Here is a 12,027-nt window from a genome sequence, read left to right as displayed (position 1 = left end):
ATTTTCTGTGTTTTGATAGATTGCTTTAAATGTATTTTTTTTCAAAAGCATTGCCACAAAGCTGCTGTCTTTTTATTATTCCCCATGTTGTTGTAGATTTTTCCCAGCATTGCTTTCTTTCCATGCATTTGGACAGGAAATTCTTCTGACAGTGTGGTACAAAATTCTGTTTCTGGCGCAGTACGAGGAAAATTATTTCCTGTGTGTTTGGGCCTTTTATAAGAACACTTTATTCACTTTATTTCCACTAATGTCATAGTATTTACATTGGTATTTCCTACCTGCAAAAGTAAATTTTTAGAAAAAAAAATGAAGGCACCTGTACAAGCTGGACGGGTTGCACCCAAGCAAAACCGGGACCAATATCCTCGCAGGGGCATTTGCTAGTTCTGTTGGGGAGGGTTTAAACTAGTATGGCAGGGGGATGGGAACCAAAGGGCAGGCACAGATAGGACAAATTCAGACCAGGAAACAGGAAGTAAAAAAGCAGTTAGTGTCGTAGTTAGCGACTGAGAAAGGCAAAAGAAGCAAAGGTTAAATAGTGTTCAGCACAGGAATTTGACGGGGTTAAAGGGTATATACTTCAATGCAAGGAGTATCACAAACAAAGCAGATGAGCTAAGGGCACAGATAGACACATGGCAGCATGATATCATTGCTATAACGGAAACTGGCTTAAAGAGGGGGATAATTGGCAGCTCAATATCCCTGGATATAGAGTTTTCAGGCAGGATAGAGTGGGTGATAAAAAAAGGAGGGGAGTAGCATTATTGGTTAAAGAATCAATTACAGTTGTGAGAAAGGATGATACGGTAAATGGATCATCAATCGAGGCCATATGGGTTGAGCTAAGAAATAAAAAAAAGGGGTAGTCAGACCACTAGGAGTGTACTATAGACCCCCGAGTAGTGAAAGAGAGATAGAAGAACAAATATGTAGGCAAATTTCTGAGTGCAAAAATAAGAGGGCAATAATAGTAGGGGACTTCAACTACCCTAACATCAACTGCGAGTCAAACAGTGTGAGGGGCACAGAGGGTGCAAAATTCTTGATCGGTGTCCAGGAGAACTTTTTTAGCCAGTATGTGACAAGCCCAACAAGAAGGGATGCAATTCTAGATTTAATCCTGGGAAATGAAGATGGGCAAGTGGGTGAAGTGACAGTGGGTGACCATATTGGGGATAGTGACCACAATTCAGTTAGTTTTAGCATTATTATGGAAAAGGACAGAGTTAAATCTGGAGTAAACGTTTTAAATTGGGGGAAGGCAAATTTTACAGAACTAAGAGGTGATTTGGCAGAAGTGGACTGGACACAACTACTTGAGGAGAAATCCGTGGCAAGCCAGTGGGAGGCACTAAAAAGTGAAATTCTCTGGGTACAATGCAAACACGTCCCCTCAAAGAAAAAGGGTGGCACTGTCAAATTTAGAGCCCCCTGGTTGTCTAGAAGTGTACGGGGCAAGATAAAGCAGAAAAAGAAAGCTTATGACTGTCACAGAAAACTAAATACTGCAGAAAGTCTAGAGGAAAAAAGAAAGCACAGGGATGATGTAAAAAAGGAAATAAGGAAAGCAAAGAGAAGGCATGAAAAAATATTAGCGAGTAAGATTAAAGAAAACCCAGAGATGTTTTAAGAACAAGAGGTTAGCTAAGGAAAAGGTGGGACCTATCAGGGATGATAAGGGTAACTTGTGTGTAGAAGCAGAGGATGTGGGTAGGGTTTTAAATGAATATTTTGTCTCCGTATTCACAAAGGAAAGGGATGATCCGGACGTAGTAGTTAAAGACGAGAGGTGTGAAATATTGGATAAGGTAAACATAACTGGAGAGGAAGTACTAGAGGGACTGGAATCCTTGAAAGTTGATAAGTCACCGGGGCCTAGGCTATTGAAGGAAGCCAGGGAGAAAATAGCGGATGCTCTGAGGATCATTTTCCAATCCTCACTAGATACAGGGGAGGTACCGGAGGACTGGAAGACTGCAAACATAATACCATTGTTTAAAAAGGGTACGAGGGAAAGGCCGAACGATTATAGGCTGGTCAGTCTTACCTCAGTGGTGGGCAAACTATTAGAATCAATACTGAGAGATAGGATAAACTGTCACTTGGAAAGGCATAGTTTAATCAGGGATCGTCAGCATGGATTTGTTCAGGGAAGGTCATGCCTTACAAATCTGATTAAATTCTTTGAGGAAGTGACAAGGAGGATTGATGAGGGTTGTGCAGTGGATGTTGTCTACATGGATTTTAGTTAGGCATTTGACAAGGTCCCACATGGCAGACTGGTCAGAAAGGTAAAAGCCCATGAGATACAGGGAAATGTGGTGAATTGAATCCAAAATTGGCTCAGTAACAGGAAACAAAGGGTAAAAGTCAATGGATGTCTTTGCGAATGGAAATCCGTTTCCAGTGGTGTGCCACAGGGCTCAGTGTTGGGTCCCTTGCTGTTTGTGGTATATGTTAATGATTTGGATTTGAATGTAGGGGGCATGATTGGCAAATTTGCAGACGACACAAAAATTGGCCGTGTAGTTGATAGTGAAGAGGATAGCTGTACACTCCAAGAAGATATCAATGGGTTGGTGGAGTGGGCGGAAAAGTGACAAATGAAGTTCAACCCAGAGAAGTGTGAGGTAATGCACTTCGGGAGGGCAAACAGTAAACGGGGATATATTGAGAAGGGTAGAGGAAGTGAGAGACCTTGGAGTGCATGTGCACAGGTCCCTGAAGGTGGCAGTACAGGTAGATAAGGTTGTGAAGAAGGCATAAGGAATGCTCTCCGTTATTAGCCGAGGTATAGAATACAAAAGCAGGGATGTAATGATGGAACTGTATAAAACGCTGGTAAGGCCACAGCTGGAGTATTGTGCGCAGTTCTGGTCACCACATTACAGGAAGGACGTAATTGCTCTGGAGAGAGTGCAGAGAATGTTGCCAGGGCTTGAAAATTACAGCTATGAGGAGAGATTGAATAGGCTGGGGTTGTTTTCCTTGGAGCAGAGGAGGCTGAGGGGACACTTGATTGAGGTGTAAAAAATTATGAGGGGCCTAGATAGAGTAGACAGGACGTACCTGTTTCCCCTAGCGGAGAGTTCAAGAACTAGAGGACATAGATTTAAGCTGATTGGCGGAAGGATCAGAGGGGACATGAGGAAAAACTTTTTTACCCAGAGGGTGGTGGGTGTATGGAATTCGCTGCCCGAATTAGTGGTAGAGGCAAGGACCCTCATCTCTTTTAAAAAGTACCTGGACCTGCAGCTAAAGTGCTGTAAGCTGCAGGGCTACGGACTGGGTGCTGGAAGTTGGGATTAGAATGGGCACCTGGTTGTTCTTTGAGCTGGCGTGGACACGATGGGCCGAATGGCCCCCTTCTGTGCTGTATTTTTTCTATGGTTCTAGGTAGTGCTCCATAATTTTGGGTTATTTTCTTCCCTTTCTTCAGTGGGCTGTCTTTATATCCGGCATCAGTCTTAACTCTTATGGCAGAAAAACAGCCTGCACCCTCATGCTCAATCATCAGCAAAGTGACGGAAGGTGTCATCGACAGTGCTATCAAGCGGCACTTACTCACCAATAACCACTTTGGGAGGAAAAATAAAAAAGCAAAATATTATTTGAATGGAGAAATATTACAAAATGCTGCGGTTCAGAGGGATCTGGGTGTCCTCGTTCATGAAACACAAAAAATCAACATACAGGTGCAGCAGGTAATCCGGAAGGCAAACAGAATATTGGCCTTTATTTCTAGGGGGATGGAGTATAAAAGCAGTGAAGTCATGCTACAACTGTACAGGGTGCTGGTGAGACCACACCTGGAGTACTGCGAACAGTTCTGGTGCCCTTATTTAAGGAAGGACATACTTTCATTCGAGGCAGTTCAGAGAAGGTTCACTCGGTTGATTCCGCGTATGGAAGGGTTGTCTTATGAGGAAAGATTGAACAGATTGGGTCTATACTCATTGGAGTTTAGAAGAATGAGAGGAGATCTTACTGAAACATACAAGATTCTGAGGGGACTCGATAGGATAGATGCTGAGAGGATGTTACCCCTCATGGGGGAATCTAAAACTAGGGGGCATCGTCTCAGAATAAGGGGTCGCCCGTTTAAGTCAGAAATGAGGAGGAATTTCTTCTCCCAGAGGGTCGTGAATCTTTGGACTTCTTTACCCCAAAAAGCTGTGGAGGCTGAGTCATTGAATATATTCAAGGCTCAGTTAGACAAATTTTTGATCAGTAAGGGAGTCAAAGGATATGGGGAAAGGGCGGGAAAGTGGTGTTGAGGTAAAAATCAGATCAGGACATATTGGCCTTGGAGGGAGTGCAGCATAGGTTTACTAGAATGATACCCGGACTTCAAGGGTTAAGTTACGAAGAGAGATTACACAAATTGTAGTTGTAATCTCTGGAGCTTCGAAGGTTAAGGGGTGATCTAATCGAAGTTTATAAGATATTAAGGGGAACGGATAGGGTGGATAGAGAGAAACTATTTCCGCTGGTTGGGGATTTTAGGAGTAGGGGGCACAGTCTAAAAAATTGGAGCCAGACCTTTCAGGAGCGAGATTAGAAAACATTTCTACACACAAAGGGTTGTAGAAGTTTGGAATTCTCTTCCGCAAACGGCAATTGATACTAGCTCAATTGCAAAATTTAAATGTGAGATAGATAGCTTTTTGGCAACTAAAGGTATCCCCATCATCAACATCCTGGGGGTCACCATTGACCAGAAACTTAACTGGATCAGCCACATAAATACTGTGGCTACAAGAGCAGGTCAGAGGCTGGGTATTCTGTGACGAGGGACTCATCTCCTCACTCCCCAAAGCCTTTCCACCATCTACAAGGTACAAGTCAGGAGTGTGATGGAATACTCTCCACTTGCCTGGATGGGTGCAGCTCCATCAACACTCGAGGAGCTCGACACCATCCAGTACAAAGCAGCCCGCTTGATTGGCACCCCATCCACCACCCTAAACATTCACTCCCTTCACCACCGGCGCACCATGGCTGCAGTGTGTACCATCCATAGGATGCACTGCTTCAACTCGCCAAGGCTTCTTCGACAGCACCTCCCAAACCCGCGACCTCTCCCACCTAGAAGAAGAAGGACAGCAGGCACCTGGGAACAACACCACCTGCACATTCCCCTCCAAGTCACACACCATCCCGACTTGGAAATATATTGCCATTTCTTCATCGTCGTTGGGTCAAAATCCTGGAACTCCCTTCCTAACAGCACTGTGGGAGAACCTTCACCACACGGACTGCAGCGATTCAAGAAGGTGCCTCACCATCACCTTCTCGAGGGTAATTCGGGATGGGCAATAAATGCTGGCCTTGTCAGCGATGCCCACATCCCATGAACGAATAAAAAACCAAGTCATTCTGAAGCGACTGTTGGGACAATTATAAAAAAAAATTCTCAGGATGTGGACGTCGCTCGCCAGTCCAGCTTTTATTGCCCATCCCTAGTTGCCGTGAGAAGTTGGCGATACAACTGAGTGGCTTACTAGGCCACTTCAGAGGGCAGTGTGGATGTTGATATGGTACTGGAGTCACAGACCAGACCAGACCAAGTAAGGACGGCTGGTTTTCTTCCCTAAAGGACATTAGTGAACCGGTTATGACAATCCGACAGCTTCGTGGGCACTTTTGCTGAAACAGTCCCCATCACGTTTAACGGGCCCGTTTGTGCGAAGGCAATTTGCCCACGATATGCGGCGGATGCTAAATCCATCTGCAACTTGGCTGGAAGGAGCATCGAGTTGGGGGCTTGCAGTGAACACTGAGAAAGTTGAGGTAGAAGCGGCCGTGCTGGGTGAAGAGGATGAGGAAGCACGGCCGCCCCAAAGCCCCTGGTGATGGACAGATCCCGCTACCAATTGCACTTCGTTTGGCGTATTTAATTCTTTGTGCGCCGATAGTCCAGCCGAGCCTGGGGAGAGGAGACAGGCAGCTTGGGTTCCGAGTGGACCAGGTGGCAGCTGCCACCTACCCATAGCTGCTCGTTCGGAAGGGGGTGGAAGCTTGGCCCTGTCCCTCTTCCTCTCACCCCTTCCTCTCCTCTCATTGGATTCCCTAGTGTCTAAGATTTTGAAGAGATAAGGATATAGGATCCCATATCTAGTTAAAAAGTATTGTGTACTGTATTGCATGATGCTAAAACGATCCAAAATCTGATTATGATTTATTTGAATGGCAACCGACAGATCATCTGTATTTAGCAAACAGCTGAGTGAAGCTGCCTGAAGTCTCCATCAGCTGTTCGCACTGTTAACAACAATAGTCGAGAAGTGGAGACTTCGGACAGCTTCAATCAACTCTTCCTGGGATATTAAAACAGATAAAAGGGATGGACAGTGTTCAGTGCACAGGTAAATAGTTAACAGCACTTAATCGCACTTTAACGAGGTGCGAAAAGCTTATTGAATTGCCCGAAATAGCCGGCCCGCTTAATGTGTTATGAGCAGCACCTTTATAATTGAATTCAATGGTAATGACAAATAGTTAGTGTCATTTGCCCGATATCGGCGGCTGCTCTGGATAAACATGGCTGATTTAAGTGGTGGGGACTGCACCAGCTCTTTATTTCCAGATTTTTAAAACTGAATTCAAATTTTCAAACTGCCATGGTGGAATTTGAACTTGTGTTCTCTGGATTATTAGTCCAATAACGTAATCTCCACACTATCATACCCAGTATGTGGAAAAACAGTCCAGATATTACTCAGTCTGCCCTTGTGGGGAAACATTTGTGCACAGTGAAGTGGCTGAGATTAGGAACTCATTATTATGGGGGAAACTATGGGTCCAAACCCATACCTTACCAATCCATCACAAAACTCGTGAGAAACTATTAGAAGTTTAAATTATCAAGTTGTGTTACCTGCGAGAACTGACAAAACAATCTCCCACAAGGAAAACTTAAAAACAAAAAAACTTTTTTTTTCGAATTTTTAACACACATAGAATTAATACAATATTACACAAATGGGAGTGTTATAGGGGTTCTTTTACTTGTGAGTAAAAGTCCTCAACTAATTCAGTGCTTGTGAATTTATGTGCCTTTTAACATTCTGATGAGAGAATATCTATTTTGATGGGGTGACTGAGCTGGTGAATGAGTGAGTACTTAGAATCGTACAGCACAGAAGGAAGCCATTTGGTCCATCATGCCTGTACTGGCTCTTTGACAGAGCTATGCAATTAGTCCCACTCCCCTGCTCTTTCCCCATAGCCCTGCAATCTTCTCCCCTTCAAGTATTTATCCAATTCCCTTTTGAAAGTTACTCTTAAATCTGCTTCCACTACCCTTTCAGGCTGTGCATTCCAGATCATCATAACTCGCTAAGTAAAACAAATATTTCCTCCTCATCTCATCTCTCGCTCTTGCCATTACCTTAAATCTGTATCCTCTGGTCACTGACCCTTCAGCAGTGGAAACAGTTTCTCCTTATTTACTGTATCAAAGCCTTTCATGATTTTGAACACCTCCATCAAATCTCCCCATAACCTTCTCCGCTCGAAGGAGAACAGTCCCAGCTTCTCTTGTCTCTCCACATAGCTGAAGTTTCTCATCCCTGGTACCATTGTAGTAAATCTCCTCTGCACCCTCTCCAAGGCCTTAACATCCTTCCTATGTGGTGCCCAGAATTGGACACAATACTTCAGCTGAGGCCAAAGCAGTGATTTATAAAGGTTTAGCATAACTTCTTCGCTTTTGTACTCTATGCTTCTCTTTATAAAACCAAGGATCCTGTATGCTTTTTTAACAGCCATATCAACTTGTCCTGCCACCTTCAAAGATTTCTGTATGCAAACCCCCAGCTCTCTGTTCCTGCACCCCCTTTACAATTGTACCATTTAGTTTATATTGCCTTTCCTCATTCTTCCTTCCAAAATGCATCACTTCACACTTATCTGCATTAAATTTCATCTGCCATGTGTCTGCCCATTTCACCAGTCTGTCTGTGTCCTCCTGAAGTCTGCTTCTATGCTCCTCACTGTTGCTACTTTTCTGAGTTTTGTATCATCTGCAAACTTTGAAATTATACTCAAATACCGAAGTCCAAGTCAATAATATATATCAAAAAGAACAGTTAGCCTAATACTGACCCCCGGGGAACACCACTGTATACTTCCCTCTGGTCTGAAAAGCAACTGTTCACAACTACTCTCTGCTTTCTGTCCCTTAACCAATTTCGTATCCACACTGCCATTGCCCCTTTTAATCCTGTGGGCTTCAAATTTGATAACGTCTATTATGCGGTATTTCATCGAACGCCTTTTGAAAGTCCATATACCCAACATCAACTGCACTACCCTCAACAGCCCTCTCCATTACTTCATCAAAGAACTCAATCAAATTAGTCAAACACGATTTGCCTTTAATAAATCCATGTTGACTGTCATTGATTAACCCACGTTTTTCCAAGTGACAATTAATTTTGTCCCAGATTATTGTGTCTAAAAGTTTCCCCACCACCAACATTAGGCTGATTGGCTTGTAGTTACCTGGTTTATCCCTCTCCACTTTTTTGAACAGGGGTGTAACATTTGCAATCCTTCTGTCCTCTGGCACCACTCCCATATCTAAGGAGGATCAGGAGATTGTGGCCAGATCCCCTGCTATTTCCACCCTTGCTTCCCTCAGCAAACTCTGATTCACCCCTTGCAAAACCTTTGAAACTATTTGGGAGATTTGCAAAGTATGAAATATTTGTAAGACGGGAAAGGGTATATGGTTCATCATACAATTCTTCATGTCCAAAAGGTGTTTTACTTAACAATTTTGCCTTTAAAATTGAGACGAACCATGAATTTTTGGCAACCTACTGAAAATCCTGGAATAAATTACATATCTATTTCTGATGATGTTGAAATGTGATCTTTTTGTGTCAAAATATATTGAATTGTTTTTACAAATGTAAACATTTTCTTACTTGTTTTGTACATCTGAGCAAAGGACCTAATTTTTAGTGCCAAAACACAGAAGATTTTTATTCAAGTTGCTTCAGTCAGTCTGCATGAAAACAGAAAGCCTCCCTTCTGCACCCCCCACCCCAACCCCTAATGCTCCTATTATCCCACCTTCTCTCCTGGAGGTGTTGACTTTCAGTGATATCATAGGCACCAGCATCCTTTGGTACTTCATTTGGGTGCCTTTCTTCCATGTGTGAGCCAAGATGAAGATTTTGTTCAGTAATGGAAAGATAAGCAGACCGACATGGAAATGTTCTGACATTTTGAAATGCTTCAGATGGATCGTTGAGGAAGCTAAAAACTCTAATGAGTACGTGGTATATGAGAAACAATATTTGCTTTTACTTTACAGTCTGACTGCATCCCAGAATTTAGTTTTGAAATGTGCAGACGTTCATTCTGTAAACTGGCTGCAGTGTGGGGGCTCACGTATGAGCAGACTGGCTGTGACATTTTGGCCAGTGCATATCTTCAATGTAGTCATGTCACAGTCTGGCATCACAGTGACCCCACAGAAGGAATAGTGGTGTGTATGTGTGAGGACATTATCAAAGAACACTGTTTCTACTGAAACAGTGCATTTACTGGCACCAGTAAGACTAGTGGCAGTCAGGAAGATTCAGTAATAATTTTTTTAAAAATCAGGTATGTTTATTTTAATTTGGTTGCAGGTTGTGGGACTTGGTGACTGAAGACAGATATGAAAGCAGCTAATGATGCGCTCAACAAGAAAGAAATCCCCTTAATGGGATCCTGGATTGATTTCATTGTGGTATCTACTGACATGGCTCACCTCCTGCTGAGTTCAGCTGTTGCGTACTAAGCTTTTACATGAGGACAAAAGCATCATCATGGCAGCTGTAAAATGATATGTGATGGGAAAAAATAAAGCAAAAATACATAGAGCAATCTAACAAATTGCAGAAGGTTGAATATCATGGGATTGCTCCTGATGTAAAAACTAAGCTCTGCACAAAGTTCTGCAATTGCAATTTCACCCAAGCAAATAGCATTGATCTCGGTAGATAGCTTTAACTTTAAAGGCGCTTAGATGAAATTCTGTGATAAAGTAGGATAAATCTGGTACATATTGATCTCTTTAATTCAGTCACTGTACATAAGGGGTTAAACACCAGTATTACTCACAGAACACTGTTACATGCTCATTTTTGTTGCAACAGTTAGCAGATTTGTCTGAAAAACAGGCCTCCGGGAGGGACCAAGCCATTCAGTTCAATGATTCTATGGATTTTTTCCAATACGTCTGATCCTTTTGAATATAACAGACAGTTATTTAAATTGACGTGGTCCAGATAACGGTTTTGAAGTTATTCATCAGCCAGCCTTTTTCAAATCGGTGAGTTTATCTGGAACCTCTGAAGAGAGTTAGCTATGCTGGGTAACATATTGGTGAGAAAAGGGGCCTCTATGTATGAAAATTAATTACTGCATAGTTTAGCAGAGAAGTTGCAAACTATTTGGTGGCTCAATTTCTGTTTCGGAACACCAATACTGATAGAATTCAGAGCTGCACCTAATGAGAAGTGAAATGATGTTCGAGATGAGCATTTGGATTTTAGGAATTGTGGATGCAGAAGATTTGGAAAACCTGAAAATTAGCACCAACCATCAAGTTAATAGGAGCTAGTCAGTTTTAGCTGGTCAAGCTATTTTGGGATTGGAAGTTATAGAAATACTGGAGTATATAATGCAGCAAAAATGAACTGATCTTTGCATAATTTAAATCAGTTACAGTCATGAATTGTAAAAGTAGGACATTTTCAATGATGGCCATGATATTGAGGGAATGAAAATTATTAAAAATAATGGCATAAATCTCCAAATGAGAGGAATATTTTCTTGATAATCTGGAAGCACGGGGTTGTAGCTGAAAAAGGAAAGGCTAGTGCAAAAGACTGCTACATTTCTCAATTATGAGAAATATTTGGTTTAACGATAAGTACACAGCCTTTCACTATTATCTGTTAATAAACCTGAGGCTGCATACTGGTTGCTGATCAGTAAGCTAACTGACTACAGAAGACGTCAAGCTTTTGAAATCCACTTTACAGGTAGTAAGAATTTGGTGAGCAGAGAAAACAGAAGATTCAAAGGAACCATAAATTGTCTTTGAGAGGTGTAGGCTGTCCTCGTTGGTAGGCTTGGTTTGATAATATTGGCAGTTAATTTGGAACTGCTTGAGTAATTAGATCGCCATAATAGAGGCTGAACAATAACTTGGTTATGACAAGGAGAGCATGGTATAGCTCCAGTATGTTGTGTTTGAGGTAGGATTCGGATGCATGACAGCAGGGATTCTCCCTTCCCCACTCCAAACATTTAGGGGGTAATTTTCAACTTCCCGCGGGAGTGGAAAGGAAAATTGGGCAATTTCTATAACTGACGCCCAACCTGCAATGCCAGTTTTGCGTTCCTGCGTTAAGTTCAAATTACCCCATTAAAGTTCTAACTTTTGGGAGACAGCCCTAACCAGGCTCTCTCCTAATCAGGTAGTTAATGTTCAAGCCATGTAAATGCCAAGCAATGTATACAGGGTTCTTCCTGGCTGGAAGCTGAACCGCACAACGGTAGCTGCAGTGCAAATGCAGATAGGAAGCTATGAGATGAATCCAGCGGTTTGTCTTGGGCTGCTGCTATTGATGTCAGCCATATTACCTGCCACTCCTGTTTGAGATGCCATGTTGTCATTGTTCTGTACAGTGAAAGAGGCAGAAAAATGCTCCAATCTGTTTTTTGAGGGTGGTGGCTTCCAGCTGTTGAGCAACACTCATCACTAATTGACATACTCAAATGCACAAATGTGTTCGAAAGACATAAGTGACTGTAGGTCATGGGGAGGAAGAGAGAGAGTTAGGTGTAGGCCTTCTGAGCATGGGGAAGCAAGCCGATTTACTAGCTTGTCTGGCGTGTTAAATTGTAAGAAGCTTGCCTCATGAAAAAGATGGGTGTAATTTTCACCTTGGGCAGAGGCGGAGAACTGGCAGTTGTGGGTTGGCTTTCTCTGACATTCTTTTGCACAATGGA

At 42.6% G+C, this 12,027-nt stretch overlaps 1 protein-coding gene across 1 annotated transcript in view; it reads left to right on the top strand.

Moving 5' to 3' along the window:
- The window catches only part of rsrc1 (arginine/serine-rich coiled-coil 1), a 417,271-nt gene that overhangs the window by 3,013 nt on the left and 402,231 nt on the right, over positions 1 to 12,027 (top strand). The window lies entirely within an intron of this gene.

The sequence above is a fragment of the Heptranchias perlo genome, chromosome 13, assembly GCF_035084215.1.
Source record: "Heptranchias perlo isolate sHepPer1 chromosome 13, sHepPer1.hap1, whole genome shotgun sequence".
NCBI lineage: Eukaryota > Metazoa > Chordata > Chondrichthyes > Hexanchiformes > Hexanchidae > Heptranchias > Heptranchias perlo.
This window is presented reverse-complemented; position numbering and strand designations above follow the sequence as displayed.